The sequence below is a fragment of the Tupaia chinensis genome, unplaced genomic scaffold, assembly GCF_000334495.1.
Source record: "Tupaia chinensis unplaced genomic scaffold, TupChi_1.0 Scaffold143791_1, whole genome shotgun sequence".
Lineage (NCBI taxonomy): Eukaryota > Metazoa > Chordata > Mammalia > Scandentia > Tupaiidae > Tupaia > Tupaia belangeri.
The window spans coordinates 307,664-324,060 of record NW_006203640.1 but is presented as its reverse complement, the minus strand read 5'-3'; the positions used below and the strand labels follow the sequence as shown (position 1 = coordinate 324,060).

At 35.2% G+C, this 16,397-nt stretch overlaps 1 long non-coding RNA gene across 1 annotated transcript; it reads right to left on the bottom strand.

Annotated features, from left to right (window-relative positions):
- Window positions 1-6,569: 6,569 nt before the first annotated feature.
- Window positions 6,570-15,506, bottom strand: LOC102468586 (uncharacterized). The gene is made up of 3 exons (XR_336920.1): window positions 15,422-15,506; window positions 7,406-7,473; window positions 6,570-6,634 (listed from the first exon to the last, which is right to left on the bottom strand). It is a non-coding gene; the product is annotated as an uncharacterized LOC102468586 (long non-coding RNA).
- Between the last annotated feature and the right edge of the window lie 891 nt (window positions 15,507-16,397).

The window sequence follows — 16,397 nt, the reverse complement described above, 5'->3', positions numbered from 1 at the left end:
TCTCAAATAACAAGATTTTGGTTTTATTTATTTTCTGTTTAATTCTTTTATTTTCTATGCCACTTATTTCGGCTCAAATCCTTAGTATTTCTTTTCTCCTACATTTGTGGGTGGGGGGTGATGTTTTTGTTTTTCTAGTTCCTTGAGATGTGTCAGTAGGTTGTCTATTTGCCAACTTTCTGTTCTTTTCTTGTAGGCACTAATTGTTATGAGCTTCCCTCTTATGACTCCTTTTTTTTGAGAGGTTTTCGCTATAGGGCGCGTGCGCTCTCCAGACAGACAGACAGACAGAAACATAGAGACAGAAAGCGAGAAATCACTGCCTGGGGGGCTGGTGACGCCACAATCCCTTCTCCTTTCGGGATCTTGAGCATGCACGCACATGTGCCCATTGCGAGTTTTAAGCCACTGGGTTCGGGACGCAAACCGCGGTCAACTACGTGGGAGTCCAGCGACATAGCCATTACGCTAACTACTGGTTCCCTTATGACTGCTTTTACTGTGACACACAGATTATGAAAACTAGTATGCTCACTATCATTGGTTTCAATGAATCTTTTGATTTGGGTCTTATTTTTTTCAGTGGCTGAGAAGTCATTCAGAAGTAGGTTGTGAAGTTTCGATGTGTTCGTGTATTTTCTAGTGTTCTTTCTGCATTTAGTTTCTTGTTCAATTCTATGTTGTTGGAGAAGATACTGCATATAGTTTCTATACTTTTCAATTTGAAAAGGCTTGTTTTGTGCCCTATTATCTGGTTAATGTTTGAAAATGTTCCATGGGGTGATGAGAAAAATACGTATTTTGTGGTTATTGTTTTAAAAGTTCTATAGATGTGTTTAAAGTCCATTTAATTTATGATGTTATTTAGATATTTTCTTCCTTTTGACATTTTAGATATATCATCCTAATGTCTCCATAATTTGAATGACAAGTCATCTGCTTGTCTTCCTTTCTTCCATACTATGAGGCATTTTTCTCTGGCTGTTTTTAACATTTTCTTCTTGTCCTTGAACTGTTTGACTATCTGTTACATTTCAGGGATCTTGAATTGATTCTGTTGTTGTGAAGCAGGTTCATTAATAACCTATCCCAAGGAAGAACTCCCACTGTGTAAGAGATAGCAGAGATCATTTACTATGCACCATCAGGTATGAGTCCAAGCACTTGCTCACTGCATCCTGAGCTGCAATGTTATCAGTGCCTGAGTTCAGAATACACTCACATGCAGCAAGTTACATGAAGAATTACAAGACATTAAATCGCTTACAGATAGACATCGCAGGATAAAAGAACTCTAGACCCATTGTGAGCTGGTCTCCCAAGGCTCAAGAATGCTGCCTAGGGTGGAAAGAGTCTTGACTATGTGTGTACCACTACCATTTCAGTTGAAGGACACTGAAAGGCAGGCTGCCCTAGATTACTTACTGCTTGGGTCATATGACTCACTAGGTAAATCTTCAAAAGTTATCCTGCTTCTGGGGAAATTAAAAAACAAAAAAATTAAGTCCTGGGAAATCCCAGGCTGTTCTGTCCTAACGTAAGATGTTGCATTCTCTAGGAGGGACAGGAGCAATACTCAGAGTATTTCAAGCAGTTCTTTCCTATGTCAGAATATTTCATTTCCATCATACTTTACAGTTATCTTAGAAAACGACAAGTAAAAAGGGAGGAGAAAACTGGGTTACTCCAAGTTCACCTAGAAAACTGTCCTGTAATCTGTGTTATGTTGAACTTCTGGAATGTGTAGATTGACTTTTTTTTTCAACTTTTAAATATTTTTAAATTTTTATTTTTAATTAATTAATTTTCCAAGTTTTATTTTTTTCAAAGATTTTTTTCTTGCATTTTTTTCTCTCATAATAAGATCATCATATGGATGTGTTTGTATGTTTATGGTGATTCACAAGTCACTGAATATTTCTTTGCTTTTTCTCACTCTTTTCCTTTGTTCTTTAGACTTGATGTTATCAGTTGAACTATCCTCAAACTGACTGATTGTTCCTTAAACTCAAGGTATGAATAATCCGTAAAAGATACACTATTATTTTTTTATAATTAACATGGTTTCCAAAAGCAGTTTTACATACTACCATCAAATTGGGAAGAAAAGATGGCAATAAGGTAACTAAAAATGCCAAAACCCTGACTGATCTTGCTAAGATTCAGTTATTTAACACACACACACACACACACACACACACACACACACACTTTTAAGATAATTAATAAACTTTGGTTATTTTCCAGCATTTTAAATAATTTAATTTTTATAATTTTTTACAAGTGTTTTAACTGGATTTAGGAAGGAGTGAATTTTCCAAAGTTCTCTGTAATTCAAGAAATCCAATTCATTAGAGATACAATATTTGAAGTTATCTCAAAAAGAAAAGAGTTATCATAATTCTACTTCTTATTGATTAGCAGAAGACCTCAGAATTATAGCAGCAATGTGAATTTAAACTTCTCTACTGTGTACACATGATATTATTATGAGTCTGCTCTTCGAAGAGTCCAAATCTATGTAATAATTACAAACATTGACAGATTTTAAAGTAATATTTCATGGACATATTTTATTTCTGTGAATGTTTTCAGCTTTGTCATGATTGTGTCAGCTACTTCCATGAAGCTAGGTATTTTGACACCAGTCATTCTAACATGATCTTTATAAAGTAATTTTTAAGGCATTACAATCCTATTTTCAAGGACAAAAATATTATTTATAAATTTTATTTTATTTTCCAATTGATTTTTCTGTTATTTTAGTACCTGTTGTTCTTTATTCTTCATTTTATTCTTAATTAAAAAATTAAAGAAAATTATAGAATGATTTTTTCCCCCTGCAGTTTGGAGCCTTTACTTTGAAAGAAAAATAAAAATGGAAATGTCAAAAATTGGTGGGACCAGCAGTTAGCGTAATGGCTATGTCACTGGACTCCCACGGTGTTGACCGCAGTTCGCATCCCGGACCCAGTGGCTTAAAACTCACGCCGGGCGTGTGTGTGTGCGTGCCCAAGATCCCGAGAGGAGAATGGAGAAGAAGGGATTGCAGCGTGGCCATCCCCCCAGGGGGTGATTTCTCGCTTTCTGTCTCTCTGCCTGTCTCTCTCTGTCTGTTTGGTGAGGGCACGTGCCCTATAGCAAAAAGCTCTCCAAAAAAAAAGGAAAAAAAGAAATATTTTAAATGTTGGCTGGAAAAGTATTTCTAAAAATAAAGTGAACTTATAGTATGTCTCTTAATCATTGAAGGAGGGGAATAAAGCAAAATGTGGACCATCTATAGAAAATTTTGTAAGAAAGTAGTAATTAACATATGGAAAGGGAAACCATAAATAAAATGACAACAAATCAAACATTTCAATTTTTTTCCCAATAAATGATAAATACACTATACCTACAGAAGAAACAATAAAAACAGAATGTTTAACAAGGGTTTAAGAAAAAGCCTTGGGCCAACCAGTGGCATAGTGATTAAGGAAGCTGCATCCCACAGGGCCAACTGGTTTGACTCACAGACCAGATTGCTTAAAAAACTCACCAGGCAAAGATGCACGTATGCCAAAAAAATTCTGAAAGGAGAGAAAGAGGAAAAAGAATTGCAGCCTGGCTGTCTCCCATAGGAGTGCTTTCTCACTTTCCCTCTCTCTCTCTGTCTCTTTCTGGCAGGTATAGGCACCCTCTAGCATACAAATATATTTTTAAAGCCTCTTGGAAATGATATTAAAATCAAGCCAAAAAAATAAAACTAAAAACAAAACGCTAAGGGCAGCAATATTAATTTTAGAACGAGTCATATTTAAGACACAAATTATTAAGTGAGTAAAAAAATGATTATTTTAAAATCTAATCGGGCACGTGCCCTATAGCAAAAAGCTCCTCAAAAAAAAAAAAAAAATTGGTATAGTATTCTGTTGTGAATGATTTATTTAGTTAACCAATGTGTCAGTTTATAAAAAAAAAATACATCATTTCCATCATTTTTTGCAAAAACCCAATTTTAGCTTTCCAAATAAAATTATTTTCACCTCATTTATTTACCCATCCCAAGGCAAAGCTTTAATGGTGGAAATGGGTTGGAACTCTTTCCTAATTTCCTACTGATACAGGATGTGTCAAATATTAAAGAAGGAATATTGGTTACATGGCCATATTGCAAGAAGAAAGAGAGGAGAGGGGAATTCTCCTTGAGAACTGCCCTCTAAAGAAGCCCATCAAAAGCTTGTTGAAGGAAATGCCAAGCTTGATTGTTTGGAAATCTCAACTGTGCATATTTCCATTAAAATCCCATCCAAGTCCATTTAATTTATTCACAGATAAACAAAATGTCCTTTATTGCATTGCATGCAGTTTTGACAGATGGCTCTTAGCATTCTGTCCAGGTGTAAAAAGACAAAGATAAATGAATCTGTTCTTTTTAATTCACATACTTTGTGACTTTGATCTCCACCTGAAAGCATCTTTTGGCTCTTTATCTACTTCATGTTCCCAACAAGTGACAGCCCTTTTTCTAACTGGAACTGGCTTCATTGTACTTCTAAAGAGAAGATACACCTGCTTGAAATGATCAGCTTGAGTTTGCCAATAAAGCAAATTACTTACAGCAATTTTAGGCATATTAGTATTATTTAATTTATTAAAATGGTCTTAAATGTACATAAACCTATTAGATTATTATTGTATGCCTGAGTTCTAGATATACAGCCAAGAATTAGGATGGTTAAAGCTACAAGACCTTCATTATCTTGTAGTGCTTAATAAATGTCCATTATCCAATGTAAAACAAAATTAAAGTTCAGCTAAACAACTAAAGATGTTTTTAATTTTACACTTCTTTTTATAATATTAAGTTCTGAAAAGCTGAAACATTGAATCAAACCTTAAATTATACTAAATTGTCATTATGCAAACAATTATGCATGTTAATAATCCTTTTGAAGAATTTAGTACATAAAATTAAGTTGTAAGTTATTACTATATGTATTATTATATTTATTATAGAACAAACTGGTTCATTTCCAGTAAAATAGAAAAAAATATTTCAATATATTAAATTCCAATCCATTAAAAACACATAAAAAGTGAATCTTAAGATATTAGTCCCCACATATTCATGACCCTCTGAATAATAATTATGAATTTTATAGTAAAAATACTAAACTACTTCTTATAATTTAGTTTAGGGACAGAAATTCATTATTTTTTTCATTAGGTTTTTGCTATAGGACACAAACACTCACTGGAAATAGAGAGAGAGAGAGAGAGAGAGAGAGAGAGAGAGAGAGAAGAAGAAAAGTGAGAAGTCACCCTTGAGGGAGATGGCCATGCTGTAATCCCTTCTACTCCATTGTCCTCTCAGGATTTTGAGAGGACAATGTGCCCGGTGTGGTTTTCTTTTCTTCTTCTTCTTTTTTTCTTAAGAAGTACTTAATTATTTAATTAATTTATTTATTCAATTTGCAATAGGGCACATGTGCTCACCAGAGAGAGACAGAGAGAGCGAGAGAGAGAGAGAAAGAAAGAGGAAAATGTCATTATGTCCAAAACTGTGGTCAGCCATGTGGGAGTCCAGCAGCTTACATACTATATCATCTGGTCCTACCCATGTTTTTCAAGCTGCTAAGCCCAGCACCCAAACCAAAGGAGTCAGCCATGTGGGATACAGCGCCTTAACCACCATGCCACCTGATGCCCCAATGGTTCACTCTTTACTGGTGTAAAAACTAATCCTACCTTGTAATAGTCAGTTGTCATTTGCTGTTTCAAGTGTTATTTACTTTATACTTACCCAATTATCTAGCTAGAATAGCATATTACTAAGGAGATATTCCTAAATTCTGATGCATAGAACTCCTGGAGTTTTCTAGAACCTATTCAGTTGTGAGGTCAATTTTTTTTTTATTTAATTTAATTTTATAATTTCTTGTTTACATTTAATTGAATTGTTTTCAAAATGCAACTATATTATTTCTGTTTTCCTTTTTTATTTTGTTAACATTTGCACCTGTTGCAGAAGAACTGGTCCTCAGTGAAACCACAAGCATCTTGAGACAAAAATTAGTACAGTGTCATTAAATTGTACTGGAACCGAACACATTCTCAACCTCTATGTGAAAAATATGTGCATGCTGGGACCAGCAGTTAGCATAATGGCTATGTCGCTGGACTCCCATGTAGTCAACAGCGGTTCACGTCCTGGACCTGGTGGCTTAAAACTCAGGCTGGGCACATATATGTGCGTGCCCAAGGTCCCAAGAGGAGAATGGAGGAGAAGGGATTGTGGCGTGGCCATCCCCCCTGGGGGGTGATTTCTCGCTTTCTGTCTCTCTTGTCTGTCTGGCAAGCGCACACGCCCTATAGCAAAAACCTCTTCAAAAAAAAAAATGTGTCTGCTAATCCTCACTTCATCCTACCTATCATGAGCATTTGAGACAATTATCATTCCTCCCCATGAAAAAAGTAAAGCATGTACACACAATTGGTAGAGTTTAGGTGTCTCCCATAATCGATGTGTTGAGATTTGATTGGAATGTAATTAAAAGGATAAAACTTGATCCAATTATTTGCTGATGTGTGGGGCCTTTGGGAGAAGATTAGTGAATATGAAGGAGCCTCCTGATTGGATCCCGGTAGGTTTCTAAAAAGAGAAATGAGTCAGAGACCCACATAAAACACAATGATGGACTAAAAATAAACTTTGAAAAACATTATTTGAAAATAAAAAAAATGTTTGTTTCTTTTAACTTTTAAAAAAACATTTCTACTATTTTTTTCATACTTTTTAAGAGATAGAGTGAACCAGAAAAAGAAGTTTTCAGATATCTAAATGCCATTGAGGACATAAAAACTCCTACATTAAGTTCAAACCTCATGTATAGATCTCCTGACTTGGGTGTCCTAAACAATGTTTTATTTAGAAAACAGAAGAAAATTCTAATAGAAAGAAAAGATTTGGAACTTTGTGGAAGTATGAGACTGATAAGGTCAGATTGATAAAAGAACAGATAAAGGAACATCCATCCAAGGAGACAGTTGTCAGGACTAAACAGTATAACTTTAACAGTTCCTCTAACAGAGATTGATAAAACACAGGCCAGCTGAGAAAGTGTGAATGGAAGTGTGTTAATGTATAAGTCATTTCAGTTTCTCATACATTGAGCAACTGGCTTCATAATTCACTCCAAGAGTTTTGTTCAGTTCAGTCTGTTCACTCAGTAAAGTCAAAGTCGTTATGCACAATTGTAAATGTGGAAAGCCAGTTAAAATGAGAGCAAAAATCCCTATTTGGGGGCAATTCTATAAGTTTGGAGGGTTTAAAGAATCTTGACAGGGAAATTAAATGTCATAATTCTCTCTGATTCTTTTTTACAGCTTTACTGAGATATAATTAATACACTATAAAACTCACCCATTTAAAATGTACATTTCCATGCTAAGTATATTCACCACAATCTAACTTCAGAATATTTTCATCACCTGAAAAAGAAACCACAGCCATTAGCAATCACTTTCCCTTTCTTTCCTCCTCCAGCTCTAGGCAAATTCTTAATCTCCTGGCACTTTTGTAAGTGGGTTCTACTTAACCTGAAGTTTTAAAGTTCACCTATGTTGCAGCAGTATTTTCTTATGTTTTAAAAGTGAAATGCTTATTGCAATATCTTTAGATTGATGTATAATTGTAAGAAATATAGAGAAATCCTCTGTACATTTTATCAACTCTCCCCCAGTGGCAACAGTTTGCAAAACTATAGTGTAATATCCAAACTAGGAGGATATATATATATCGCATTGTGATGGTTTAGATAATATTTCATGTTCTAGAACTTGATGTGAGGTGATGATTGGACCATGGCTATTGCATCTTGAAAGTGACACTCTCACGAATAGATTTACGATGTCTCAAGATACCAGTGAGTTCCAGTTCTCTTAAGGGGTGAGTTCTACTGAGAGCTGATTGCTGTAACAGAGAGATGTCTGAAGCTGTCTCTCTGCACATGCCCTCTATCCTCTGTGCTTCTGTCAGACACATGTAGGTCTATTCCTTTGAACTTTCCAGCCTCTGTAGTTGTAAATCAACACTCCCTTATTTCTTTATAAATCACCCAGTCTCATATATTTCTGTTAGCAGCACACACACAAAATGGACTAGAGCAAAAATTGGCACAGTGAGAAGCTTTGTGCTGCTATTGCTATCTGAAAATATGGAAACAGCTTTAGAACTTGATAATGAGTGGAGATCAGGGGGAGAAGGCTAGGAAAAGTCTACACTGGAGGCTTGGAAGAATTATTCATTCTTTTATACACTGAAACTCTAGAGATTGGATAAGTGGTTATGAATGTAACGCTGATAGGAGGATGGGAAATGAAGGTCATTCTAAAGAGGCTTCAGTGAAAAATGAGGAGCAAGATAATTTAAAGATAGAATTGATAATTAAAAGAGAAGCAGAGCAGAAAGGTTTGGAAATTTGGCAACTTGACCCTGTGGCAAATAATGAAAAAAATCTTGGATATCCAAGTGGTACAGCTTTGCTTATGGAAAATCCTTTCTTTCCTCCATTGAATTGCTTTTACACTCATGTTGAAAATCAATTGAGTGTGTTTGTGCTTGTCTATTTCTGGCTTTCTGTGCTCTGTTCCCTTTGTCTGTATATCTCCACCAATGGCAAATCATGTTGATTTCTTTTTCTTGTAGTATTACGGTGGCTAGACTTAACAACACTATATTGAGTAAGAATAGAACAGATATCTTTATCTTGTTCAGCTTCTTGGGGAGGAACCATTCTGCTTTCTATCATTAAGTGGTGTTAGTTGTAGGTTTTTAGCAAGTTGAGGTAATTTCACTGTATTTCTTTAATATCCTCCATTTCTAACTTTGTGAATAGGCATTGGATCTTATGAAATTTTTTTTTTTACTTCATCAGTTGATCTATTTATATACACGTGTGTGTGTGTGTGTCTAAAATGTATTTACCTTAACATGTCAATACGGTGAATTAAATGGATTTATTTTAAAAACATTTGAGTAGCCTTGCATACTTGGAATAAATTGTACATGGCCATGTTGCTTTTCCTAGGATACTGTTGGATTCAGATTATTAGTATTTCAATGAAACTTTTGCATATAAATGCATAAGATCTATGTGTTTATAGATTTCTTCTTTTGTATTATCTTTGCATCAGAGTGATATTGGCTTTATCATATGAGTTATTAGATTTTCCTTACTCTGATATTCCTAGAATAAATTATGTGAAATTGCTATTAATTATTTTTTAAGTGGCCAGTATAATTTTCCAGTAAAATTATCTGGGCCTAGAGATTCTTTTTCTGGAATTAGAATTACAAATTGAATTTCTTTAATACTTACAGGTCTATTCATATTATTTATTTCATCTTTCTTGTATTTTAATTTTTTCCAGTTTTTCAGGCACTTTCTCACCAATTCTAAATTCAAATTTATGAAAACAAATTTTTTTCATGTTCTCTTACCTTTCAATGCCTGCAGGATCTATAGTGATATCTCTATTTTATTCCAGATAATAGTAAATTACATTTTCCTATTTTTGTAAGTTTTGCTGGAGATTTATTTTATTGATTTTTGTAAAGATTAGCTTTTTTCCATTGAATATATTTTAATTGTTTAATTTTCAATTTTATTGATTTCTGCTCTTCCTTCTTTCTAGTGAATTGTGTTATTTCTTTTCTAGTCTCTTGAGGTAGAAAAATAGATTATTGACTTACATGCTTCAACCTTTTTTAATGAGGAATTTATAGAATTCAGTGTGATGCATTCCCTTTTCAATGCTGCTTTACATAAATTGTGTGTGTGTGTGTGTGTGTGTGTGTGTGTGTGTGTGTATGTGTGGTATTTTTATTTTTTTTAAATTTATTATTTATTTATTTTATTTTATTTTTTTTGGAGAGATTTTCCCTATAGGGCACGTGCGCTCACCAGACAGACAGAGAGAGACATAGAGACAGAGAGCGAGAAATCACCACCCAGGGGGGATGGTCACGCCGCAATTCCTTCTCCTCTTGGGATCTTGGGCACGCACGCACACGCGCCCGGCGTGAGTTTTAAGCCACCGGGTCCAGGACGCGAACCGCGGTCGACTACGTGGGAGTCCAGCGACATAGCCATTACGCTAACTGCTGGTTCCCAGTATGTGTGGTATTTTTAAGACATCATCTCACAGTGTTGCAATCCTCCTGTCTCAGACCCCTTAGTACCTGGGCACCCAGGTACAAACCACCATATCAGGCTCATTCAGACAGGATCTATGTTGCCCACGATGGTGTAAGCTCCCTATCCTTCTGCCTGAGACTCCAAAATAACTGGGACTACAGACATACACCACTGCTCTGGCTTTTAGGATGGGCCAAAACTTGATTCTGAGCCTCAGTCTGCCATGCGGCCTCAGCCTGAGTTGCATGTCTGCACACACTACCATGGTTTGACCAGCATCCCATAAATATTGATGTTTTATTTTTAAATTTTCATTCACTTGTGTGTGTGTATGAATTATTTCTTTAATTTTACTTGTTGTTATTTTTTTTAATTTGATCAAGGAGAGACAGAAAGAAAGAAAGGAAAAGGAGAAGGCAAGTCACTAGGTCCAGGACTCAAACCATGGTCAGCCACATGGGAGTCTAGTGCCTTAACCACCATGCAAACTGCCGGCCTTCACTTTATATATTTCTAAATTTAAGCCTTACACATTGTTCTGTGGATTATTTAGAAACTTTTTGTTTGTTTGTTTCTTGAATTGAGAGATTTTTATCTGTCATTCTGTTAGCAATTTTTAGTTGATTATTTTATAATCAATGAACACAATATATAATTTCATTTATTTTGTATTTGTTACAATTTTTAAAATGTTTAGTTTTGTTTTTTAATTTAATTATTGTTATTTTTTTAATTTGCTATATGGCGCATGAACTCACCAGAGAAAGATAAGAAAGAAAGCGACAGAGAGAGAGCTAGAGAAAGGGAAAGTGAGAATGTAAGCCATCAGGTCAGGACTTGAACATTAGTTGACTATGTGTGAGTCTAGCACCTTAACTACTATGCCCATGTACTTAAAGTTTTTTTTTTTTTTAAAGAATTACTTAATTGTAATATTTATTTATTTATTTTAATTTGACCAGCTAGAGAGAGAGAGTGGAGAGAGAGAGAGAGAGGAAGTGAGAAAGCAAGCCACCAGACAGGACTGGAATGAACCGTGGTAGGCCATGTGGGAGTGTCCAGCGCCTTAACCACCACACCACCTGCTGGTCCCCTGGCCTTAAAGTTTTAGTTTTTTGTTTTGTTTTGTTTTTAATGGGCCATAGTCTATCTTGGAAAATGGTCCCTGGGTGCTTTAGAAAATATGGATTCTGATATTGGTGATTTTCTATCTAACATTTTGTGGACCTGCCAAAACATTTTCCAGAATGGTTTTCCCCACTTTACATTTCTACCCACAATGTGTGAGGGCTTCAAATCCTTCATATCCTCACCAACATGCCTTATTGTGTGGTTTTTAATTATAGCTGTCCTGGTGAATACGAAGTACTAATTTGCATTTCCCTAATGACTAATGATGCTGAGCATTCTTTCATGTGGTTATTTCTGTTCACATGTCTTTGGAGAAATGTATACTTAGATCTTTTGCCCATTTTTCTTTTGGATTATTTGTTGTCATTATTAAGTTATGAGATTCTTTATATATTCTAGAAACAAGTTTTATTTTATATATGATTTTCAAATATTTTCTCACCTTCTATGGGCTTTATTTTTGTATTTTCTAGATGGCATATTTTAAAGTGCAATGCTTCTACTATTGATAAAAATCAAATGGTAATCTTGTGTGTGTATATATATATATATATATATATATATATATTACATACCTTTCAGCACTTTTGGTGTGGTATCTAAGAAAGCATTGCCTAACCAATGTTATTAAAATTTATATTTTCTTTGATGGGAATAAAAATCATTTTTATATGGAATTATACAGTATAAGACTACCACCATTCTCACATCATTATTGCCAGAGGAACAGAGGACCAAGGAGCATTATATTTGCACATATGATGAGAAAGCTAGACTTTGAAATCAACTGTCCTGAGTTCTATCCATTTTCCAATTATTTTAAGCAAAAATACAGGAAGGAAATAGACATTCAAGAACTGGTTTTGCATTCTTGTATTTCCTGGGTCACCTAAAAGGTTTGGGCAGGAGACTGATCATAAATGTATCACCAGCTTAAATATAGTATAATCAGTATAATCTGGAACCAAGAAGTACTACAGAAAAGGAAACAATCAGATGAATCAAGCAACCATAGCCAATGTGTGGATAGAAACCCAGGTGGTGAGGCGTAGGAAGACTTTTTCTGAGATTTGATTACAAGACTAGTGATTAAAAGCACTATATTGGTTCTATTCCCGAGTCTGTCATTTCCAATTTATGTAATGTTGACAAATTATTTAACCTCTCTGTCTTGCTTTCCTTTTTTAAAAATAAGAATCATACCAGCAACTACCTAATTCAGACAAATGTTACAGGATAATTTATTCTAAGATAAATTTGAGAGTATTTTGTTACTATAAAACAGAATTGCCTTTGATCTCATACAAAGGCAGTGATGACTGATGGATAAAATTGGGTTTATTTTTATTAGATAATGTCGACATCCACTCTGGGCTTGGCTCTATCGAAGGGAAAATGGGAAGAATAAGACAAAGAGAGTAGCAGCAGACACAGGCAGCCTGAGCCTAGGTAGCCCAAGGAATTTGTGCCACCCAGGCAAAGTGGGCACCTTTATTTATAAGGGCAAAGCAACACTACATATGTGTATTTCATGACATTCCATACATATGTTGATGTGTTACAGACAATAAGCAGGTAACAAATCTATAAGGGCTTACATGTGCTGGGCCAAGTATATCCCTTGGCAATAATCCCATCCAGGGGAAATCCCATTATCTTCTTTTCTAATGGAGATAAGCCTAGCTGCAGGTGTGGGGAAGAAACGTAAAGAATCTCACCATAAGGCGGGCACCACCATGCCCAGAGAAGGATAAAGAATCTTACAGAGGCAGAAGAGGGATTGGACTTTGCTAATTGGGAGTCAGGATGTTTCCTGAATTCTATCAGATGTGTTTCTTGGAAATATATATATATATATATATATATATATATATATATTACATACCTTTCAGCACTTTTGGTGTGGTATCTAAGAAAGCATTGCCTAACCAATGTTATTAAAATTTATATTTTCTTTGATGGGAATAAAAATCATTTTTATATGGAATTATACAGTATAAGACTACCACCATTCTCACATCATTATTGCCAGAGGAACAGAGGACCAAGGAGCATTATATTTGCACATATGATGAGAAAGCTAGACTTTGAAATCAACTGTCCTGAGTTCTATCCATTTTCCAATTATTTTAAGCAAAAATACAGGAAGGAAATAGACATTCAAGAACTGGTTTTGCATTCTTGTATTTCCTGGGTCACCTAAAAGGTTTGGGCAGGAGACTGATCATAAATGTATCACCAGCTTAAATATAGTATAATCAGTATAATCTGGAACCAAGAAGTACTACAGAAAAGGAAACAATCAGATGAATCAAGCAACCATAGCCAATGTGTGGATAGAAACCCAGGTGGTGAGGCGTAGGAAGACTTTTTCTGAGATTTGATTACAAGACTAGTGATTAAAAGCACTATATTGGTTCTATTCCCGAGTCTGTCATTTCCAATTTATGTAATGTTGACAAATTATTTAACCTCTCTGTCTTGCTTTCCTTTTTTAAAAATAAGAATCATACCAGCAACTACCTAATTCAGACAAATGTTACAGGATAATTTATTCTAAGATAAATTTGAGAGTATTTTGTTACTATAAAACAGAATTGCCTTTGATCTCATACAAAGGCAGTGATGACTGATGGATAAAATTGGGTTTATTTTTATTAGATAATGTCGACATCCACTCTGGGCTTGGCTCTATCGAAGGGAAAATGGGAAGAATAAGACAAAGAGAGTAGCAGCAGACACAGGCAGCCTGAGCCTAGGTAGCCCAAGGAATTTGTGCCACCCAGGCAAAGTGGGCACCTTTATTTATAAGGGCAAAGCAACACTACATATGTGTATTTCATGACATTCCATACATATGTTGATGTGTTACAGACAATAAGCAGGTAACAAATCTATAAGGGCTTACATGTGCTGGGCCAAGTATATCCCTTGGCAATAATCCCATCCAGGGGAAATCCCATTATCTTCTTTTCTAATGGAGATAAGCCTAGCTGCAGGTGTGGGGAAGAAACGTAAAGAATCTCACCATAAGGCGGGCACCACCATGCCCAGAGAAGGATAAAGAATCTTACAGAGGCAGAAGAGGGATTGGACTTTGCTAATTGGGAGTCAGGATGTTTCCTGAATTCTATCAGATGTGTTTCTTGGAACACCCTTAGCAATTTCCACCCTTTGCTCTGCCTGCAGTGAGGGTCAAGGAAAGGACAAGTTGCAAGGTTCTGCCATAGCCCAAAGGGACAGGTGGTGTTTGCATGTCCCCACACCTTGCTCAGAGCCTCTCTCTGAGCATGTCCTTACAAGATAATTTAATGTCATGGATTCTAAGAACGTCTCTGTCACACTCTGTGTTTACATTACAATTCTAATGAGAATGTGTATTTTCATGGTGCTATTTTAAATTATGTAAGATATGTTATAACCATTTTTGGGAGCAGATTGATGCAATTGAAGAAGCACTGAACTGAAAGTCCAGGGTGATTTACCTAGTTGAAATCACTTGAAGCCTTGAACTTTACTTTTCTCATCTATAAAATAAGAAGATTTGACTAGATAACCTCTGGGGTTCTTTAAATCTCCTCACTCATGCTTCTGAATAGAGATTCCATATTTAAAGTATCTTATATAAATTGTTCCTTCCTTCTTATCTAATGACATAGTCGTGTGAAGCATATCTGTTCTTTTGTTATTCTAAATACTGTCAGAATGTCTATCAAGAATCAAGAAGAAAGACAAGAACTGTCATTTACTAATGAATTCCTTTATTGATGAAGACTTCTACATTCAAGCAATATTTGATCTCTGTCTTCATTGGTATGTTTAGAGTTGAGATTACTTAACAGTCTTGATCAGGCAAAATATATCCTCAGGACAGACAGTATCAGTAAGGTGGTCAACAATATTCTGAACCTCAAATCCACACATGTACATAGAATTTTAATGGAAAACTCGGTAATCCTTCTATTTTCTTCTCCTTTTACAAAGTCGCTAAAAAATAAAGCTCAATGCACCTGTGACCACTTAGAAAAATGATTAAAGAGGAAACACAAAAAAGAAAATCAAGTTGAATGATTAGTTCATTAATCAAGCTTATTTATCACTTCACTTACCAATAAAGTCATGATGACACCTGGAAAGTGGATTAAGCCAGAGAATGTAACTAATCATATTCTTCTTTTGTGTTTAATTGTTTTTATCTACAAGACTCCAAATGGCTATTAAAAATTCTCCATTATGTATTGACACTAAGTATCTGTGGGGGGAAAAAACTTAGAACAAATTGTTTGCAAATTTATTTTTCATGCAAATTTATAACAAAAGTTCTCTTGGCAAGCCACTTACTGCTAATACTGATTTATGCAACTGCAAAATTACTTGCATATATCAATACTTTACAAATCTTTAAAAGTCATCATTTTTCTTGTATCTATGTTTTGTAAAGGCTCATTCTTCCACTGAGATGTTTCTAACCTTATTTTTCTTCAAGAGCCACTTCAAAATTCATTTTTTTTAAGTTCCTTCCCTTCCACCATTATTGACATAGCTTTGTTTTGCTCACAGAGTTTTCAGGTATACACTATTTTACTCTATTTTAACACAATTATTTGCCCCAATGTTATCTCTGACTAGACAAATGTTTTTTAATAATTTTTTAAAAAATTATTTTATCTTATTCATTTTCATTATTTTTATTTTTATTTTTTTGAAGTAGACTGGAGAGAAACAGAGAAGAAAAGTGAAAGAACAAGCTGCCAGGTCCAAGACTTGAACTGCAGTCAGCCATGTGGGGGTCCAGGTGCCTTAACCGCCATGCCACCTGCCGGCCCCTAGATCAACTCTTTTAGGGCAAAGAATGAGTCTTCTGTTTTCACATCATTTCTTTGATGCCTATGACACAAAGTGGTTGCAACTCAGTAACTACTAGAAATTTTCATGGTTGTAGGGCCGGCACATGGCCAAAAACCACACTAGACACCTGTATGCATGCCCAAAATCCCGAGAGGAAAATGGAGGAGAAAGAATTGAGGTGTGGTCATCACCCCTGGGGAGGTGGTTTCTCTTTCTCTGCCAAGCACATGCATGCTA